Source organism: Photinus pyralis, unplaced genomic scaffold (assembly GCF_008802855.1).
Source record: "Photinus pyralis isolate 1611_PpyrPB1 unplaced genomic scaffold, Ppyr1.3 Ppyr1.4_LG5, whole genome shotgun sequence".
NCBI lineage: Eukaryota > Metazoa > Arthropoda > Insecta > Coleoptera > Lampyridae > Photinus > Photinus pyralis.
The window spans coordinates 17,577,327-17,600,739 of NW_022170596.1; the positions used below are offsets into that span (position 1 = coordinate 17,577,327).

Genomic DNA, 23,413 nt, shown 5'->3' on the forward strand with positions numbered 1-23,413 from the left:
CAAGGATAACCGGAAGCTCCATGAATTCTAAAGGGCAGGCGGCTACCGGCTGCTGGTGAATGCTAAAACACAATTAAAGTGCACAGCAATTTCCCTAAGCGGATTCGGTAGCGGTATCTACGGGAAAGCAAGTGCAGGAAAGTGAAACAATATCCCTCTCTTATCATTAATGAAACGGAGAGTAACAAAAAGGTTATCTTGCAATTAAACGGAGCGGTAGCAATTTCTGTGCAAGAAAAACCAAAAGCTCTAGATACGGTGCGGTAAACTTAATGTAAACACAAAGATTAAACGGTACGAATGCAAAATAAAAGTTCAAAATTACGGTACTTACAAAACGTAGTTTGCGAAAGGCAGAAAGATCTCCTCTAAACACTGCGTTACCTTTTTTCCAATTCGACGGTTTTTCCAGCCGATACAGCGTGACCTTGCGATAAATCGAAAATTACAACTTCTTTAATCAATTACGTCTTTCCGGACGTCTTAAATATACGGGACCAGTGTCAAAATTCAAGTTTTTTGTAGACGCATCTCGAGGCTGTTATCTGTAACCCATTCAACTAATTACGGTTAATTATACTTATCCAAATAACCGGAATGAAATATTCGGCAGTCCAGTAGTGCCCTTTTGTTCTTCGGAATCTGAGGTCAAACGACGAAATCTGTTTTCACGTTGATATTTGCCTGAAACTTCACGACGTCACCTGTGTAATGCTGATTTTCGTATGACTTTAGAAATTAAAATCGCTTAATGGGTAATTAACGGACCTAAAACTGAACAATATTGATGCTCTCTCTTCTTCTATGGCAAGACAGATTTCGACGGCTGAACAAATAATTTAAATATTCCCACAGGAACGGTTGATACCGACAAATAAAGTACGCCCTTTTATTTTCCTTAATGGGTGGCTCTACAAATTAAGTCACTCATTTCTACCTCATATCCTAAACAGAACTAAATATTTTCGGAGCGACAATCTTCGTAGCGAAGCGCCCAACATAAAACGCTTCTATATATCGGGTGTGAATTTACAGCGTGATCACTAAAACTGGCAGTTTCGATGCGGAAAACAGGTGCTTCGTTACAGTGGGTCCTTTTTGGTGTTAGACCCTACTTCGTTCCTTACTCTCATCTAGAGGACTAATGCGTCTCCTAATTTCGTCATGTGTTCTTGGCAGTGGGAATATACCTCCGAAGGTAGAAGTCGCAATGCGTTAAATCGGGAGATCTGGGAGCCATGCGAACAAATCTGAGTCTTCTGCACTTCTTTTTTCGCGAGCCAGACCTCGAATCACTCTCCCCATGATAAATATAGCGAAGCACCCATTTTCCGCTGTGAGATCTACGAGATTTAATCACCACCCAGTACATGAACGCACGGTACCGAAACGTGATCAATTTGGGCGCTTCGTTACTAACCAACCGTAGCTTCCAGATTTATTTATTTCTTCTAGGAGTGAGAAATAGAAGGTAATGTTTTCACTTGTAGAGCCGTGTAACCCCTGATAAGCAAAATCAGCTGCCGAACATAATTGTCAAGTTTCTAATTGTTCCCGTAGAAATATGTAAATTGTAGCATCCGAACCCCCACTGCATGGCGATCAAGGGAGAACTTAATATTTTAGGATTTCAGCTCCGTTAATTAGGTACCAGCCAATTTCAGTTTACCTATGTTATTTTAAGACGAGCATTAAAGCTGCAAAGTTGTTTCATTATCGCTGCCCTTATGCGATTGTCACGAAATTCCCGGTGGCGATGGGTTTACGAATTTGGAAATTTAAGTCTGGCAGATTAAGCGAGTACGATTAACCGTGGTTAATTAAGTGTGTTAAAACAAATGTTATCCGATTCATTGAACTAATTGAACTAAATTTTAAAAACAATCACAGATTTTTAAGTTTATCGCAGGCCGTACAAGGATTGCAATCTCCCGTTGAAGTTTGAGTTATCGTCTCGTTCCGCCGGCTTCTGAAACTGCGGCCGTTTAAGTTAAATTTAATTCATCTATTGGAGGTTTGTTTGTAGACTATGTAACCATAATCCATTAAAGAAACAATCATTTTTTATATTAAACAAAAATTACTCTCGAAATTGAATATTGTAGTGTTGTAGATAAGAGCGAATTTCCTGAAAATCAGGAAATTACACAGTGGGAAGAGATTGGGTTGCTTGCATATCAATTAAACATAATCTACTGACGAAACAAATCAAGTTGATCTACCAACCCAACTTTCGACTGTATGAACTCACAATTCGAGTGAGTAAATTATGTTCACGGCTCCATTTCATTAATTTTAAACTATGGTAACGCAAATTTATTCACGTGATTTATTTATTTACAATTATTTAACAATAAATTTATTACAGTCTTGAAATTGATTCATTTATAACAGTCAATTAGTTTTCACCATTTATAATAATTTATAACATAACACGAGGGCGACCTATTTATCGACAAAGCCTTTCGAAAGTTTTCGAACGCTTCCGAATATTATTGAATGTTCTCGAACAAACACGCTTTCGTTATCGCCGATGACTAATCTTTTATGGCGCTTCCACGTCTATTGGTATTTCTAGAATATTCGTGACACTATGGTGAAATGATTACCTACTTACTTCTTTTCTCTCTACTTCCTTAGTATCATAATATTTTTCCTTCAGGATAGAAAAAAGCCGCGCCTTTTATTATACCGTATTTACGTAGACAAAGGGTCTGGGTCTCGCCACTTATTCGGTTCGTGTGTTATAGATTAAAATATAAGGGTTAGTCGGCAAAAAAAGATATTGAAATTCTTTCACCACGTTCCGACTGCTTACTTAACGTGATGTACAGGTGGTTCATTATAATTTGACATTGAAGGCAATCACCTAAATACGCGAAGGGGCGTTTCCTAGGGTAAAGCTTTCTTTTGCCGATTTCATTTTATTATGAGCTAAGGAAAAAACTGAAAATCTATTACTCGAGCTTTACTCTATCAAACCGACCACCATTATTGCAATTTGAGATTGAATTTTTTTAGAATTCTGTTCGCTTACCTTATGCATGCACTTTATTTCGACTCTTCTGAACGCGAAACGAAGTATTGAAATACCTCCGATAAAATGAGAAAGAATCCCTTTGTAATATTTATACCTAAATTGTATGTACTATATGGTCAAAGCACAAATTGAATAAGAAAGTAAATAGGTTTGGTTTTTATTTTTATTTATTCTACCCAGATTTGATCTTTGCAATACAGATGAGAGAGTACTTTATATTGTAGTCATTGTATTCAGACAAATTGGTTGGATCTTGCGAACGTGAGGCAATTTCACGGTATCGATTTGAGGAGATCAAAGAATAGGTGTTGTTTTGTTACAACACTGTGTTTTCTAAATACCATTTTCGTCTGCGTGCGCGTTTCCTTTGTTGTAATTATTCGTGTAAATAACGAAATTGTATGGTGTATTTAATCTGTCGGGAGATAATGTCAGTCCTGTCAGCTTTTTGGAAGAAAAGTCAAGTTTAATTTCGTATTGTTCAGATTAAAATTGGACTTTTTTTAATTAGCTCTTCCACCGCCAACATTATTATGTGTAGAATGCAATCCAGAAAAAAGTAATATCTCGATGTTAAATACAACGAAATTACATCTCCATGTTAGACTTACCCTTTTCCACACTCCGGCAGTTTTCGCTGCCTCTCTCGCTGAAAGGCCTTTTGGGAGAAATGCAAAGAGATAGAAAGTTGAAAGACATCCCCCATCAAGTAATGTATAAAAGTTTTCTTTTACATTTGTCTTCGAAAATAAAACTCGCTCGTCGGAGTATTATCGCATAGATTAAGGAAGCCCTAAACAGGCAATAAAAAGTTTTCACTTAAAGGATTTATGGCGCTATGACAATAATATCCACTTCACATAAAACTTATGCTGCACGATTATTATTATAATGACTTATGCTTATAGATCATGCATGATCTTAACCTAAAGGGTCTTTGTACGAATTTTGGTTTTTCAAGTCGTAAAGGAGAACAAAAGAATAAGTGGCCGTATTCACGAGAAGGTTTTTACTTGAACTTGCGTTTGGGATATACTAAAAACCGCACTTACAGTTATATTGCAGTCTGTCCTTGGCAGTGCCTCTGACAAGTACGCGTTTTTATCTGAACCAAATTTTTGCGGCAGGTACAGTACCTAGTAATTACGCATTCCAGTTATTTTTGGCCCATAGTGTCACATATCGGTAGGTCAACATTAGACAAAAAAATGGTATAGATGCTGGGCCTTCGGACACTGGGCAAAAGACTGTAAGAAAACAGGCAGAACAAAGGTATGTCGATGCGTACATAGAGCTCACAGCATACCTACTGAATGTGAGGAGGAACCGTATTGTGTGTTGTGCGTAGAGAAAGGACACGAAACCGGAGCAGGAAAGTGCCTCCACTTTAAGGAAGCACTAAGGCTAGAAAAGAAGAAGAGTGAGCTGTAAGTGTTGTGATATAAGATATAGACATACAAAATATGAGCCTGGAAAGTGGGCTAGAAAGTGACGAAAATAGGTCTGGAGTGGCTGGAAGCCTAGGAAACGTAAGTTGGACCTCTAACACATTAATCGACACCATCAAAACAACATGCTGTAAAAGCTTGAGCAGGAAAAGCCAACAGTCGACTAGGAAACCAGTATATTGGTGGACGGAGGAAATGAGGAAGCTAAGAAAAGATTGAGTTGCCATTTTTTTGAATTTTGTAATTCAGTTGTCAAATAACCCCATACTTAAGTTTAATTGCCATGATTGTTTTCAAGCAAGTTTGGTTTATCTAAGTTCTCAAATAAATAGTTCTGAAGTTCTTAAGTTAATCCAAAAATCTTCTAAAGTTTCTCCTTTCTTCAAGTTTCTGAGAGATCTTTCTGGCGCACATATCCCCCTGCAACTCTCTCACGCTGTAACGGTTAGTTGCATTATAAGGGTGGAAAACTACTAAATAAAATAGATTCTCTACGGCGCAAAATCACAATTAATTTTACCCACGGCTAGCTTTCTAACAAAATTTAAATACCCCTTACCTTGCGGAAGTTAGGCCATTTATCTCCTTTTTTTAAATCTGAAAATCAAAACTTGAAGCTCTGGTTTTCCTGCAGACTAATAAATAATAAATTGAACATTTTTTTTCTGATTTAAAATATTGATTCGTTTCTTATAAATACAGAAAATACAACCCCTATATCGTGGCCACGTTTTGTCGTAATTTCCCTTATCCAATTTTTTACGCACAATCTTTTAAACAAAATAATTATACACCCCTTATACCTAAACAAATATTGAATTCATGCAAAGGAGTATTATCACTTAAATGAAATATTAAAGTCCTACGTAATGAAAAATTCCTTTGAATGGATCCATGGATTCTTAAAGATAACCGACCAATACTTTACACAATTAAAAAAAAGTAACTTACAGGTAGCGTTGGAAACGGTGTTTTTCTTTAGGTTACAAAGGTATTCCGTTGAAAAGGCTCCCTCCCGGAAAAATTAAAAACTGGATCGATCGCTTTTAGGGTAATACAGTTGAACCATTGAAACCTTAGCCAAGTTCATATTAAGTTTCTCTAAATTTTATTGTTCTTCTCACTCTCGTTTTGAAATATAAAGTGTAACAAATGTTTAAAAGACATATTTCAACGAAAAGTTCAAGCTCAAATTCTGCTCAATATCTCAAAAGTTTTCTGTAGTTCTCCTCAAATAACTATTCCCAATATCCTCTAGAGCTACTCTCAAGTTGCATTCAAATTTGTCTTAGTTTAATTTTGGTGTCCAATCTCTGTTGAACTCGAAATGTGGTTGTATGATAATTATTAGGAAGTGAACACAAAACCTTCCCCATACCCCTGTAACAACTGTTACAATTATTTTAAGATGGATTCTCAATAAACAAAGAAAAGTGGTCAATAACAGCACTTACCTTGGGTCTGCTTTATATGCTTAATATGCCTCGACTAATATTTAACTCAGGGTTGAGATGCTCTTTTTCTACAGGACTTCTGGGTGTTTTACAATTCACTGCTTCGATAGAGAAAACAAAATATAATGCAAAATGACAATGCTGGTATAATTTTCTTCAATGCTTTTTAAATCAATTTCTAGTTCTAACTTATTGCTTCCCTAAACAAAACAACTAAATATTATTTCTACCTCACTTAAGCTAAACAATCCAATACTCTTAATACAAATGAGACCTATTTAGTTTAAACATCAGAAACGCGGAAAAGGTTTTTTGTTTCTTTTATTCACCCGAAATGAATGTCGAACTCGCGACAACAAACAAATAAAAATTGTTAAGTACTTATCTCTTTTTACGTCGCCCTCAATGTAAGCTCGTCGTCGCCTGCCTGGGTTGACTCCTAGTGCGGCTCAGGCTCCTTGAATTTCGTCGATGTCGGTGACCTCCAAATAGATTGGTTCGAATATCGATTCCTCCTCTTCCTTCTTCAGGTGAAAACAAACGCCGGCAAATAAACAAATCGCTGGCCCAAAACGGTAAAAACAAATCGCTGGCCCAAAACGGTAAAAACAAATCGCTGGCAAAAGGTGAAACTGGTTTCCCAACAGGGAATTACAAACTTCGTTCACGTGGAAAGTTTTCTCGCTCTGGATGGCGTTGAACTCGCATATGATTGCGTCACTATTGCACAATATTTATTATCAGTTATTCGCGTGTAAAGGTAACGAATTTTATACTACAAAATGTAGAGCACTTTCACTGCCTCCCTACGTAAAAATCTTCACGCTAAAGATATTCTCTAGGACAAAAATGTTTAATTCAGTTTTACTACAACCGCCTTGACTTTTCTTAAGCGGCCATCGCTCTCTTCTCAGTACAGTATGTTCCCAACTTAATTTACTAACAAATATTTATACACAGTATGACAAAATGAACCAGCAGAAATGTCTGTGCTGTTACACCCCTCTTAATTTTATTTTTCATGTTGCCCTATATTGGCCACTTTCTCTGTCCGTGCACCCGAGGCCTTAACTACTCCTACAGTTTTCAAGATAGTTAGGTAGTTCGTTCTTTTTGCATTCGGTAACCTATAGCTCTGGCACCTCAAGCGAGAAGAAGTGTGAGCATACGTAAACTGAGCAACGTCAGCTTACTTATTTATAGAGGTATTTGAAATTTTAACCAAATATTCTTGTAGTAAAGGCCAGCATATTGCATATTTTCAACATTTTAGTGCGCATGCTCAGACTGCGCAATGCTAAGTTTCTTATTTATAAGAATATTTATACCATAACTTATTTTCCTTTGTAGTCGTTACATGACCTTGTGGGAAGTACTGATCAATTTATGGAAAATGCGGTAAAGTTGCTCGCCTTAAGGCGAAAACCATTTTCCATTTATAAATTCGTCTTAAGTCATGTTCATCTCATGCTCCTATAAAATTCTTCCCAACTTCCTGTATTGTGATAGTAATCTTCTCAATTTTGCAAGTTCGCCTCAATTTTTTTTGTAATTGTCTGTCTGTCTCTATCTAATATAACATTTTAAAAGTTCCTCATTTATTTAATTTGTATTTACGTTCTACCGCGTAATTAGACACTAAAGTTATATAGGGTCGGTTCTGGGCCAGCTCAAGGTCGCTCACCCTCTGGTGGTGACTTTGAGAAGTAGATATCTTATGAAATGCCCACAAACATCGGGTCTCTAGTTTTCAAAAAATGGATGGTTTTTCTCATGTTCATCTGAATTTACTCTTAGTTTTTGATCATGAATAAATTATTCTTTTCGGGTGGGTTCGGTGAAAAATTAATGATTTTTTTACACAAACAAAAATGGTTTAATCTGCAGGTCCAGAAAGAAAAAACGTTAAAAAATAGTGTATCAATGGAAAATACCTTCAGGGACTAAAAAAAGTAATCAAGTGATAACCCTTCAAAGATTGAAAACGAACTGTACTATTTCCAAAGATTTGATTATCAGCAATAGCGATCAAGAGGGAGAGCAATTTTGAAGGTGGTGGAACGAACATAAAGGAAAAAACGGAAAATGGAGATAGGAGTATGAATATAAAAGGAAATAATTCAGTGACAACTGAAGAGCAACTAATACAAAAATCGAAGAATAATTCAGAGGATAAACTTAAGAATATTTTCTGTTATATGCATCGCAATTAAAATTGTGAAGATAAACTACTGGATGATCGTCACGTCAACATTTAACGTGCAATTTAAGTTAAAGTAACTAATTAGTTGGTATTAGACGATTGAATGTCATACAACGTTTTGCATTCAAGTATTAACAACCCTTGAAAACTCATTTTTAAACTAAACAGGGAAGTAAAATAACACGCCATATTGTGATAAATAAGTCGTTTTAATAAATTATTAATGATTCAAGTGTAATTTTACGACTCCGTGGGTAACGTTTCAGACACGTTTTAAGTGATCAATTTTATCACATAGTGATCCAGGACCGGAGAGAGACGCCCAAAGATCAATATGCTTTCAATGGTCAAACTTTTCTAAAGAATGACGCAAATGACGAAGAGCTCAAAATTCCAATTACACTGTAAACGGGCCACTTGTTCCGAACTTGGTCTTCCTAATAGGTATACATCTATAAGTAAGGTAGTAAAAGCAAAACCAGCGGAATAGAGGACCAATAAAAGTAGATTCTTAATTATTTAATCGGTAATCACTTCTTGGAACACAAAGCATGTGTTACAAAGTTGAAACACTTCGAATTAAGTTGTCGAAAGACAACCTGCTTGAATTGAACATGTTTTAATGGTTCAGAAAGGTTAATTTTCCAATTATCTACAACCGAGTTAGCCACTCGATTGATTTTCTTTTTAACACTTTTTCTAATCTACTGAACTATACTGCTTAACTTCTTGTGGTTTAGGTATATTATTTCTGAAATGCCATTTTAAAAGTGTGCCTTTGTTACAGATCCGTTTTATTTGAATTCAATCCTACTGAGTGCACCGACGGGGTAAGTGTAATTTTGTATTACGTAAAAATCCAAGCAAAGGGTAGGTTTAATTTTCTTTAGTAAGGTGCTTGGGGAAACGTTTTAGTAAACTATGTAAGGAATTTGGGCAATGTGAGCTAGCCGACAGGGTTGATGATAAATAAAATTCTTTCCCCAAGGAGACCAGCTCGCTATTTAGTCAACTCTCAAATGCTAACTGCCCCATTAATTCCCAGCACATACAAGATGTCAAAGTGAACGTATAACTGAAAAATATATCAAATTTTATTGGAACGTCGGGACTATTTTCTCTCGTGCAGTCTCTCAACCGAACTTGATTAATTAATTTATATTGCGATATAAACTTGAGAGGCGAGCCAGCTGCAACTTTATTAGGTGCGCCCTTTTGAGAGTGGACGGCGCTGGCATGCGTGATTAAAAATGTTTCCGCTAATTTAAATGTAGCAATATTCGGAATTCGAGATTGGGAAAAATGAAACTCTAACCTAATTAAGGACTAAAGTGGATATACGATGTTGGATTCAAACATGGCATCGAGGCAATTTACATTCGAGGGTGCCTGGCATAACAAACTGCGGGAGATCGTGGAATGTATGTGAAAATATATTGTTTTTGAGTAGTATTATACCCGAATGTCCTCATATACGAAATGGTATGGTTAGTCCGAAATCCATTATGTAATATTCCGGCTTGTTCTCGGCAATTCCCTTCCAGCAATCTGCACTAATTGTTATATACCACACCCTTACTTAACCCTAGATGTTCCACTTGTAACCCTGCTAAATGAATAAGTCCTCATTTATGCGTGCTCTTTAAATTCGGAAAGTGGGTGCGTGTTTCTGAAACGAAATAATGCCAAGCCGAAATTTAGGGATTAAATAAATAATTACGGTACATATTTCTAGTTACACAAGTGTTCTAAACGGAATTGGTGGGAAATACTTCAACTATCTGAACGATAATCAGCCATAGCAACAATATGTAGGCTCATCAAATTATTAGATAAAAATTAAATTAATTCTACAAAGGAAATACAATTTGAATAACAATTAAATGAACACGTTTTCTCGGAAATAACTGGTATCTTTTATAAATGTTACGTACACATCAGGGTGCCAATTTTAAAACTTGCAGTCGGCCATGTTTTCCAAAGTAAAGAAGATATAGAAAATCGCGCAAAATCGTTTCGGGAATATCGAGGGGGAACCAGAATGACGTTATGAGTGACAACCCCCATCCCCCTTAACTCCCCAGCGCCCCTCTTCAAAAATCCTAAATGGCAACCCCATACTGATGACACATCGTTGGAAAGCTACTGAAAAATGCTTTCCAGTGGTACCAATAAAGTGAATATTCATTAAGACAATTTAACAAAAAATTAATAATTAACAAAAAAAAAACTAAATGTTGACATTGAGGGATTTATGGCAATTTGGCCAAGAACTTCAACCTGAGCAATCTTGGTTGCTTTCTTTTTTTATTGACTTACAGCGCAGCTGAACGTATGGAAATAATATTAATGCGAATTTTATAAGAAGTTTATTTAAGTGTTTGCGATAAGAACTTTTGGTACAAGGTGAAAGTTTATTAGTTTTAAAGAAAATGCACATCTGGTGTTGATAACAAGATCATAGGTGATTCGAAGTATTGCTCATTATTTCGGCTGGGTAAGAACGTTTGGCGCGTGCTGGCGTTATCAAGTAATTATGATGGGTGGATTTATTTGAATGTCCTAGAGAAAGGTATTTTTTTATAGTGGAAGTGGTGTTTCGTTAAATACTGGAATCAACGAAAAAACGTGGCTGGTCCCGACGGCTGGAAAGCGCGTACGTTTCTTTACGCTATTTTTATTCGGTCAGTCCGACCGATTTGGTTATTTGAAGGCATAGTTTGTCATTATTATAATAATTTTGTGCAGAAACAAGTTAACCAACATTGTGTGCGAAATTGTGTTTGTCCGTTTCATGGAAAAAATCTGCCAACTTGAGGAATTATGTAGTTAGTTCCCCGTGAGGTCTTCTGTTAAGGTTTCTCTTGTTATTAAAAGTTAAAAGTTTGTATCGTCAGCCATCGACAATTGGTCATTTTATTCATCGGATTAATGTTGTTTGTCATCAAGTTTTTGTGTTAAAAAAAAGTGAAGGTCAGAACCTGTCAGGGTTTGCATGTGAAGTTAAGTGCACCTTGTTATCGCAAATCTTTGTAGTATCGACCGCCTGAGTGCTGGGTAATTTGTCCAAATAAGCTTTGTAAGCATTCCTTTCTCTCAGAAATTTTTCGATGAAATTGTGTGTTTATTCGAATCTTTTGTGTGATCCGAATAGATTTTTCATGCCAGAATTGTGTAGTTAATCCTTTGGGATTTTCGGTTGATTAAAACCATCCAATTCGCATTGTGGTCTCTTCTAAAATAACCACAACGCGTTATGGGAAAAATATTTAATTTCGGTATTTGGTCATTTAACTTCGCCCATAACGCGTTAATCGTTTTGTGAGTTATTTTCGCTCATTTGGCTTTTCGATATTTGTGCGAAACATAAATTAAAGGAAAAAGGTACTAAATCAAAACGACCTGCCAACAATCAAATTTGCAATTACACATTTTCAGAAGTTCGTTCGCCTTTAACAGAACGTAATCAAAAATAACCTTTAATGCTGTCTCGTACATTCTGTGTTCTTTCGAAAAAAGGCTCCACGGCCTTAAACAATTGTTCTAATGAACATCAATTAATAAAAGAAACCCCAAGTCGAATCTAAAAGTCCTTCTTCAAAATTACCCCGTCCTAACGGATGTAGTTAACACAGCAATATGTAACTTTGTTTTTTAAATTCAGCTTTTAATTCATCTCAATACCTTTTACGCCATTTGTATATTTCTCGTGCAAGTATAGTTATATCGTTGGTAGTTTTTTATTCCTCCACTAGAGGTCACGCACAGTATCTTTTTGTATTGAATATTTCCCCTTCGCAAAGCTGTATCTGTAGAAGGTTCATTGCTAGTTCGCCGTTGTTCGTTGTTGCTTGTAAACTTAGCACATGCCCTTACTTTACTTTGACTAGTTTCATCATTACCTTTGAAGAGATGTTAGCTGTATTATACTTGTGTGAAGATAATAAATAAATAAATAAATAAATAAATAAATAAATGTGTAATGGCAAACGGTCACTAAGAAACTCACAATTTTAATTATTACCCCAATATAAAATTTGAATTTTATTAAATTTCGGAGACTGAGTAGTCTCGATCAAACACAACGATTTCACTACCATAACATCCTATACTCCCAGAAGTAGGGCGTATTATTTCCACGTCCGTTTAAAGATGTTATTGTCTTTCTTAATTTTTGAATTTAAAATTAATAGCGTAACTTTTGCAGCGACCTTAATAGCAAGCCCTTATAAAAATGACTCTTCTTAAATGTGTTCTATCAATATAGATTTCAAATTTCATCAAAATAAGAACCAAACTAAAAATCGTACATTAAGAAGTAGGTGTCGCGTCGTACCTTTAAACTCGTTGTGCGTGCTTTAAAGACCAACTATACACAACGTTTCTTATAGTATTTTGTATTATACAATTTAATTTAAAAATAAGCGAAATAAAATAAAATCATATCGACTTTCTACTCATATATATTTTTGATTGAGTGAGCGACTTATTGGAAGTTCCATTATTGCCATGGAAATGCCACTTGAAGTTTGTTTATTAAAATCATCGTCTTTAGAAATAAAGCGAATTTGATTGAAAAATATAATAGAGCCCCCATTTAATGGTTTGTTGCACCAGCAGAAGAGAAGTTGCTGCCTACAAAGTCCAGTAAAACCTATTACAAAGAATATGAAAATTTGTTAGCGATGGATGAACAAGAAGCATGAACAAGGTATCGATAATGCTAGCATATACGAAGGAAATGTCAATGTCTTCTATCCATTTGTGGATTCATTTAAAACTTCGAACAATATTGCGATTAAGAAATGGAACAGATTAGGCAGCATACCTTAAATTACACGCGTTTATGAACGCTACAAACAAAGGATAGGTACAGAGCAAATAAATCTTTTGGATTTACAGAAAGCGACCAAAGAAGATTTTTTAGTTAAGCTCCAGATGACAGTTTCTGATGTCATATTTGAAGCAACACTACTTAGCATCCCGATTTCGCACGGTTCATTAGAATCTAAAAAGCGAGTCTTTGAAAGTCTGGAGTCCCAGCCCCAATCATTCAATCAGGGAATAAAATAATTAGATAATAAGTTCAATCCACTCAGAAGTAAAAAAGAGTGCCTTGTGCGTAGGGGCTCCTAATGTGTAATGCAATACTCGTTTCGTGACGAAGCGGCGAACAGACGAAACAAGCGGCATCACAATTAACAAAGTAAACGAAAATGTTTTCGAAACGAACCAATGCGGGAATACAACGTATCGGATTTCAGTTTAATTCGATTTACTTTCCGATTTCAAGCTTGGACGCAACATTAATCTTACTCGGATTGTCTTATACGGAACATTGGGAAGTTGCTGCTTCTGAAATAACCAACATACAAAAAAATTAATCTTGTTAGTTGGTTAACTAAGTGTAACAGCTCTTGAAAAGGAAGTGTTTTATTAACATTTGTGATTGCTTGGCTAGACTAAAGATTTGGTTGCGCGTTGATACTGATTAATGTTGGCATACGAAGCTGCAGGTTACGATATTTTCCAGCAATGGAACTGCCAATTTCCATAAGTGTAAGACACCAGACTATCCTTTCGCAGACAGAGAAAGTACCTACAGAAAGGCGACATTTTGTTATAAGCATCGTTGTCATAATTTACTTAACATCAGTCAGTTCTTCAATTTTATCGGGGCCACTTTAGATTTGGCCGTTAACCTGGATGCATCAACCACCATCCGTAATGTTGTGGTGGAACCTTTCTCTTTTAATACCTCATGGTGGGGATGTAGTTTTTCGGAGGTGAAGCCCCTGCATTTTGAAGTACCATATGTCCTAGCCCTCATGAAGGAATTGCCACTGGATTCGAAGGCTTAAACGTAGGAAAACTTCCTTTCCATTTGTAGAATAGCTGTTGGAACGTTCCTCATCCGAATCTGCACGTGTGTTCTGGATGTCTCGTAAGGCGATCCAATTTCAAGTTCGGCCTACGAAAGTGTGAGTGCGTGTGGCTCACGTTGGGTGGAGAATGTATTTCTTGGAATCCTCGACCTCCAGGTGGGAAAACCCATGTTATACTCGTACCAAGACTGGTTACATTTTCGGAAAAAAAGATTAGTACGTATATTACATAAGGTCAATATGCAAAAATGGCATTACGTCAGAGTTAACAAGAGCTCATCCATATCATTTATCTGAAACTGTGAATCCATAATGTCGTAAAATGGAAATGGAACTTCCTTGCAGAAAGTCGAAGTTTAAAATCGAACTTGTACTGGTGCGCCCTCGAATTTTAAGGGCTGTGGAATGGATCCAAAATAAAGGTTGCTTAAAGCTGATTCGTACCGGAAAGTGGGCTTCTCGGGTTACAATCTTCTACGAAAAAGTACAGAGTGCGTAGATCAATGACCGAATTAACTTCTTCTTTGGAAGCGTAATAATTGGAACTCGAAAATAACTTCGACGAGTACTTCATGTTTTTGCTTACTTGGATTAGTCTTGTTGGTTTTTTGTTGAAAAAAACCCCAAAACCGAGTTAGTTTATCTCGTGCTACATCCGCTGTAGCAATCTAAGTAATTTTTTTTGTTAAGGAATTGCTACTGTCCCCCTCTTAATTTTCGTTCTCTACATAGTAGGGGAGCTAGCACGAAATCCACTGAACGAGAATGATCAAAATTTTAACCGATGCAGTTCCATTTTGCCCTATCAGAGTATGCTAAAATCGATCGGCTGCCGCCTCAGGTCATATGACTTAAGGCGCTGCGGGTACTTCTTGCGGTACCAATTCTAAAAGGTTGTTTTTCGAGAAAATAAGTTATACACCAAATGAAAACGTTGATCATAGCTCTTAAAAAAATATTTAAAAAAATCCTCACGTTGTTTCAAATTTCCATGGCCGTCAAAACGTTAAAATCATATCTTGTACTACAACCCAAAAATTGACATTTATTTAGCGACCGTCGCAGGGGTAAAATCTGCTTCCAAGGTACAAAAAAGTTCGTTTAACCCCACAAAAAAAAAAGGTTTCAAATTCTCATGCTTGTCAAAAGGTTAAAATCATATCTTGGACCACCCCAAAAATTGAAATTCATTTAGCGACTGTCTCAGGGTGTAAAATCTGCTCCTAACGTAAAAAAAAATCGTTTAACCCCCACGCAAAAAAGGTTTAAATTTTCATGACTGCCAAAACGTTAAAATCATATCTTGTACGACCCTAAAAATTGACATTCATTTAGCGACCGTCGCAGAAGGTAAATAAAATCTGCTCCTAACGTACAAAAAAATTTGTTTAACCTTTACACGAAAAAGGTGTCAAATTTCTTGCCCCTCAAAACGTTAAAATCATATCTTGTACCGTCCCAAAAATTGACATTTATTTAACGGCCGCCTCAAGGGGTAAAATCTGCTCATATAACGTACAAAAAATTCGTTTAACCCACACGCAAAAAAGGTTTAAGTTTTCATGCCTGCCAAAACGTCAAAACCATATTCTTGTACCACTCGAAAAATTAACATTCTTTTAGCGACCGTAGTAGAGGGTAAAATTTGCTCCTAACGTACAAAAGAATTCGTTTAACCACCACGAAAAAAGGTTTTAAATTCTCATGATTGTCAAAACGTTAAAATCATATCCTTAACCACCACAAAAATTTACATTCATATAGCGACCGTTTCAGGGGGCAAAATCTGCTCCTAACGTACAAAAAAATTCGTTAACCCCCACGACAAAAGGTTTCAAATTCTCATGCTTGTCAACAAAATCATATCTTGTACCACCCCAAAAATTGGCCTTCATTTATCGACCGTCGCAGGGGGCAAGATCTGCTCCTAACGTACAAAAAAGTTCACTTAACTCCCACGAAAGAAATTGACATTCATTTAGCGACCATCGTAAAGGGGAAAATCTGCTTCTAACGTATGTTCGTTTAACCTCCACGAAAAACAAGTTTCAAAACGTTAAAATCATATCTTGTACTACACCAAAAATTGACACTCATTTAGAGACCGTCGCAGGGGGTAAAATCTGCTTCTATCGTACAAAAAAATTCGTTTAACCCCCACCCAAAAAATGTTTAATATTTTTTTGCTTCTCAAAAGTTGTGACTTGTGACTAATATTTCCTAATACCAAAAAAATTGGCATTCATTTAGCGATTGTCTGAGGGGATGAAATCTGCTCCTAACGCTCTAAACAAATTTGTTTAAACCCCACTTTAAAAAAAGGTTTCAAATTTTCATTCAGTTTCATTCAAAATGTTAATATTCATATTTTGTACCACCCAAAAAATTGGCATTCATTTAGTTATGGTCCCAGGGGGTGAAATCCGCTCCTAACGTAAAAATAATTCGTTTTTCTAAAACTACTTTACAAACAACTATTTCGTCTCTAAAAAGGGTGAAGAAAATGTGATTTACCTCTCTAGTAAGGAAAATCAAAAACAATTGCTGCGTTAATCTTAATAATGACATTTAAAATTGAAACATACCCGAATCTAGATTACTAAGTGTCAAAGTTCATTATTGCATACGATCATTTTTCAAATTTAATTGTAGTTTCAAAAAAGATTATGTGTAAAACCTTAGAGAAAGTCCTTTAATTATCTACCGTCTTGTGTACTACCCTTTCTTATTTTTTTTGTATTGACTTAAAGCTAGGCCAGATTTGCTTGACGCCTTTATATATTTTGTCGAAGAGATGCTTGTATAGGTACACAAAACGACACGAACTAGCATCTAATTACATTATGCAATGAGATTTCTGCGCTAGCGAAAATCTACCCGCATGGGGTTTATCTAATTTGCAATAAACATTGTGGGCATCACTTATTTTGATGTACCAGCAGCTGATGAGTTCACCCTAAAATTACTAACTGTTAATAATTTCCTCCGTGTTTACCAACTAATATTATTTCGCTTCTCTAAGCACATCGACAAATCCATGGACCAATATTAATATAATACCGTAGACCGATTAATTCACATTCGAAGTTTGTTAATGTTTGAGAACTAATTAACGTATATAGAGAAATTTCTTCAAAGTCACCCCTATTGGATTTGTGCAACTGTTCGTAGCAGCAGTCACCTGGAGGAGTAGTTATTTACAATAGGTAACGAGTGACGCTTCTATATTTACTATGTACACACATGAATAATGTTAAAGTGACTCGTTCCACGAGCAATTTGTATTCTGTTAGTGTATTAGGTCGGTATACATTATTATCACTCACTAAATGGATGTAGTCAAATCAATAAACCAAGTAGGTACACTGTGTTCAATAATTCATTACATTACTGTTAATAACGTTATTCTATACCTCAGATGAATTCCACTGTAACGATTTTCTATTTTTTGTTTGTTAAAGGTGTACTCCTATAATTGTAATACAACTACACATTTTTATTGTTATTGTTTATGAGTAATCACAATCACTAAAAGTGTTACTGCTATCACCTTCGCTTAAGTAGATAATGGAGCAAGGTTTGCCACATCCCATAATGGCACATTCTGTACATCGGACGTACATATTATGTTATGTTCACATGTTCGTCCATGTACTAAAAATGGACATACACGTACATTGAAGTAAAATTTGTATGCGCATTGTTAGTGCATTTTTGTACAATTTATGTACGTTCGATTTGTGGCAAAAATCGACGTTCCTGATGGTAAGAGTGTTCTTCTGCGCCTAGATTTCTTCAGGGTGAATTTAGGGAATATTGTAATACAAATAAAAATAAATTCGGGGGTTGGTCCACTGATAAATGTGTACAACATTATGTTTCATTGAAAAACCATTAAACCACGAAGGTGAGAATGGAGGCGGCGAAAGCACAATGCACAAATGATCAAATTTTACGCTATTTTACCCCTGACCATTTGAAAAAGGGTAGTAATTAGTAACGTTGAATAAACTGGGGCCACAGAACCTGGCAGATACCTAAATTGACTGCATCAAATGAGAAGGTTGCAAAGATATGTTGATCAATAGAAATTCTCCAAATGCTAGTTTCCATTACGAACTTCTCGCATTTGCTGCGAATTCGCTGGTATCAAATTTATAACTCCAATAGTTGGAAGATTAATTAAAAGCTTCTATATAGTGTAAACGTTAACGGCAAATTGACAGTGCTCGTAATTGGCTCGATAATGAATGGCAACTTAAACTTAATTCAGCGGGACGTAATTTGTCAAAATGTTATTAATGGAATGAGGGAAAAGTTATATTCGTAGCTTTCGGACGAGTTTAAAAGCTTCGCGATAAGCTTTAATTTTTAATTCCCCGAATCTCCCTAATCGATATGCAACTGTCGATTTAGCGAAATTTCGTTAATTGGCTTCTCCTTCATCACTAACTTTTATTCCTTGTAACAAAAGGGATATTCTGTCCGGAAATCAGTTGGGATGGCACGTTGACAACTGCTTTTAGCATAATTATAGGATACGTTCGGTGTACGTGACCATCCCTTGTCTTTCAGGACGTTATCATCGACCCCCGCATTTACTGTACCGTTAAATCATAAAATGAACAGTCGGAAAATAAAGCACTTATCAAGGTAATTGGTGTTAGAGCCACGGTTTCCAGTTAATTACAAAATGTCGTATAGACACTTGAAAGTCGACAAATAAGAAACGTATTTCTCGATTTTCCCGAAGGGCTTTTATTTCAGTACTTGGGTTATACAACGCGTTTCAATTTGTAGGAATATAAAAGAAGTAATCGCTTCGGCTCATCCTTTCCAATAGGATTCATAGATATCAAGTCACAATCTAAATTGTCATTCCTTCACTTAAGCCATTCGTCTCTATTGGCCGTTTAGCCAATTTGGAAAGGCTTGATCGCTTTCCTTTTGTACAGATTTTCATCTTGAGGAAAAATTAATCGCGTAGATACTTTCACTACTTATAACTTTTTAGTGTAATTATCGAGTACAGTTCCAAAAAATTGTTGAGGGTGCAAGAGGGTTAAATTTGGTGGAAAATTGCTAGAGGGTTGTTGTGGAATACTTATTCGTGGTAATGGTAGCGTAATAAATATAAAAAGGCGACTTTAAAGGGCGAAAAAATGCAAAATGGCAATGGTAACATCCGTTACAGAGGTGTAATTAATTCATCTTTAGTAAATGTGTATTATCGTAGTTCTTGAAGGATTTTTAAGAGTATAATACCTACCTACTTTTGTCAGAGGTTCATCAACGATTTTTCAAGGGTGCTTCCAAATCCATTTAAAGGGCGTTCATTTCTACAGTGATTCAAATATTCGAAAAATGTTAGAATTGAAAAATGGTTACACAAATCTTTAGGGATTTTGTAAAGATTCCACAAACATTTTTCAGGTGTTCTTCTTATTAAAGGATTTCCTCTTTAGAGATTCTTCATATACGTATACAGACTATTTAAAGTATTTTAGCGTTTTTTCAAAGATTCTTAGAAGATCGAGCTGCCATATTTAGGTACCTCTCGAAGAATTTTTTTAGGTTTTCTGCAAAAATTTACTAGGTACATAAAATTAGTACGGATTTAATCAAAATTCTACAAATACCTATTCCAGTCCAGTCCGAATTGAAGCTGATGCATAAATGTCAGTTTCACACACGCATTAAAATTGTATTTTTCTATAATTACCCACATTCACAAATTGAGGGTGGGCAAAAAGTGAAAAAAGGTAGCCATAGTCGATTCCACGGTAGCTTTGAGGGGCACGAGGGCTCCCTCCTACAATCTTCTTTCATATTAAACCGTTACGTTATCTCAATTGTGCACTTGCACGAGTTTTTCCCGGGAAACATCGGACTACCCGCAAGTTTGATCTTTTTGGTAGTATATATGAAGGAACTTTATTTAAAGGTAGTGTGAGAAGTAGTATAGCTGTATATTAAATTGCGAAATATAGCAAATTCTATTTGAAAGTGCTTTTAACAGATTGGTGGCATATGTCATAAGCAATGCGATTATTTATAATAATGACCACAAATTCAATGGTTTTTAACAAAATAATTACGTCTTTAACTGTCCTACGAATTAGTAGCATATACAATATGGAGTTAGCGGTACTACATCGCAATGGTTCACACTTCAAATCCGCTCATTTTAATTGATGAAAGGGTATGCAACCAACATTACATTTTAATACGGCCAAGTCTCTGGGCCATTTATATTCAGGTGTCTATGGAAAAATAAAATTTTCACATTTCTATTACCATGGTTACCTGTCCACTGTTCAAATTGTTTTCGTAAAGGCATTCGTAGGTGAATTTACTCAATAAGTAGGTACTGATTTGGCGTTGAACTATCGTGGTACAACTGGGCCTTAGTCGGTGACTGTACATTGGAAGGCACTATTTTAAAAAATCCTTGTTAGCCGCGATACAGCAGTCGTGACCAATGTTGGCTGCCCTTTCGCGCCACGATCTCGAGTTTTCTTCTGGGCATCGTCACGCAGTCGCCTGGATCGAGCAGCGCCACATACAAATCCCTAAAAGCAGGGGCCCGGGACCATGGTAGAGCTGCCCCCTCGACTCTGCCAAGATCGGAATGGAACCTTTACATTTCATCTTTAGTGCCTTTCTCTTTTTCGGGAAAATTGACACTGTTGACATTTTGTTTGCTCCTTAAACTTTACTGGAAAGCGATATTGATTAATTTTTTTGTAAAAGATACCTTGTAGGTAAGCGGGGTGAATTGACATATTTGTGTTCGCGTTCGTTTAAATGACTGTAACTTGTTTTTTTTTTTTCTTCTAAAATTGATCTTTTAAAGGGGTGCTGTGAATACTTCAGCTGCTGCTGCTTCAATCTTACCAGCCGCATGTTATTAAGGGAGGTATAATTGCATTGGGGTAAAAAATGACCCCGTAGTTTTTTGACGGAAATACGCGTTTTGAAGCACCAGGAATCTGAATCAAACAAAATATCGATGATGTCGGTCTGTTAGTCTGTCTGTACTCTCATTTCCGGCAAAACGGCTAAACCGATTGGAACCAAAATTAGTACACATTAGACATAAAAGGAAAAACTGAAAAGCTTTTGGGCAGAATGCGCATGCGCAGGTGTGCGGGTGGTATCTGTGCTAGCCACAGCAAATTTTTTCTATTGGGGTCACATAACTTTAGTTCTGTAGATTCCATTGTTGGAGAGAAGTGAAGACTAAAAAAAAAGAAAATATATCGATGAGAGGAGATTTTTCTTACCAGAGCGCGAATTGGCCACTCTAGAGTCACTCACTCCCACCTGTTCCAAAAAGCCACACCAGATATCTGTGACCTATGCGACACTGAAATCACCGCTTCCCATTTATTGTTAGAATGCACGAGGTACCAGAATGTAAGAATAGCGTTACGGGTGCCACTCACACTGGAAGAAGCACTGTCTCCAAATAACCAGAAAACTATCCTCCTGTTCGCTAGGATTACTAGATTGGACAAAGAATTCTGATGAACGTCGTTTACTTGTGGTTTTCAAAACTGAAGTAGTACATGTATTTCTTCCCTAGGTTTTTCCTCTGTTTCTTACCTTTTGTTACTACCTGTTTCCTCCTATCCAAGGTTTTATCTTGTGTGTGTTCAAGTAAGCCGTCTTCACAGACCCGAAGACGTGAATATATGTGCAACTTGTTCTTACCTTATTTCTTCTTACTATAATTCCGAAGTAGTACACTCGTTTTGCGATTAGTGACAACGATCAAAGGAGGGTGTAGCACTAATAAACCAGTAGTTGATGAGCTGCACCTTTAAAAAAAATATCCAAATTGTCTGAATTGTTCCTTCCATCTATTGAACTCATTGCCCTCAAACCTACCACCACCTGAGAACTCTGCAGATGAAAATGAAACTTAAATACATATGCATTTTTTTCATTTTCATAAGCACAATTTTACGTATACCGCTAAATTTAAGATGTGTTTTACAAAAATTTTCATATAATTCCAACGTTAACAATCAATGAACAAATATACAAAATCGATATGTGAAGTGTCAAGTGAAAACCTTTATTGATTCGATCAGTAACTAATAAGGGAAAAGTACAAGTTCCAATGTTGTAGGTGAAGTGTGAAGTTTTAAAATTATATCTTTCATCGAATGCAACCCTCTTCTGCGATCCGCCCCCTTCAAATGACATATGTGCATTATATAGTGCCGCTCCGTTCATTCCCTATGTAATGCTAACACCTAATTAAATGAAAGAGGTAATTATTATTGGAAAGATAACCACGTCTGGAGGCATTTTCAGTAACGGTTACTGTTATGGATACCTATGGCACGTAATATTAAAGTGTACTTTAATTACATGGGATAATTTAGATGTATTACTCTGCTACTTCTCACACTTACTGTAATCAGTAGTGATGCATATATACCGTTGAGTGAAGTAACTCGTCGGGTAGTCCGATGTTTCCCGGGAAAATCAATGTTGGCCTGCGGCGTACCAATGAACCAATGAATGATATTCCGCTTGCCACCGTATCATAAACAGTTTAATAATCTTGATCCACCGGATAGGAGCCCTCGTGCCCTTCAAAGCTACCGTGGAATCGACTATGGCTACCTTTTTGCCTTTTTTGTATCATATTTACATTCAAACTGAAATAAACTTTTATGACTGACATCTTTTTTGTACGATGGAGTGTTTTGACACCTTACTATCCTAGACCTGTTAAGGTAGCCACAGGCAGTTTTTCCTTAAGGCAAAAGTGTTGAGTCTCACATGAGAAATTTTTTATTAATTTACCAATTTAACTGTAAAATTTACAGATCATTCTGAGAATTTCCAGACCTTTTTGGAAATTTACAGGTATTTGCGATTTATCCGGGAATGGATCGGGAAGGTTGCAGTCTCCTTGAAATGCTGTAAAGTAGCTATTACGTCCATAATGAAAAAAATCACAGATTTCGCAATCCTTGCCACCATCGGAGACATTGGAAATGCTATCCGTATATAACGCCATATGTAAAACACATATACCTACCTAACCCTTATTCATCAGTAGACTTTCCGAATAATAAGCCTCATAAAATCATAACATGCTCGTAATCCTATTAAAGAATATGTGCAAGAATGTTAGATTGGAATTAACAAAACAATTGCGCATTATTAAGTAAGTATCACTAAGTACCTTATCGACAGTATCCGCGACATTTCCTTCAGCTACCGATCACGGTCGAGTACGGTACAATCGTCACTTGATGCGACACCGCTGTCTTCTCTTCTTGAGCTAAAAACCCGTAACTTCATACCCATATACAAAACATAGCATTTCAACTAAGGTAAGTATATAATTCTTGATAATT

At 36.3% G+C, this 23,413-nt stretch overlaps 1 long non-coding RNA gene across 1 annotated transcript in view; it reads left to right on the top strand.

The window, feature by feature from the left end:
- LOC116172117 overlaps positions 1-23,413 on the top strand; it is a 143,726-nt gene that overhangs the window by 34,178 nt on the left and 86,135 nt on the right. The window contains exon 2 of the long non-coding RNA XR_004145590.1: positions 8,933-8,975. This is a non-coding gene — a long non-coding RNA (uncharacterized LOC116172117). The remainder of the gene's footprint in view (positions 1-8,932; positions 8,976-23,413) is intronic.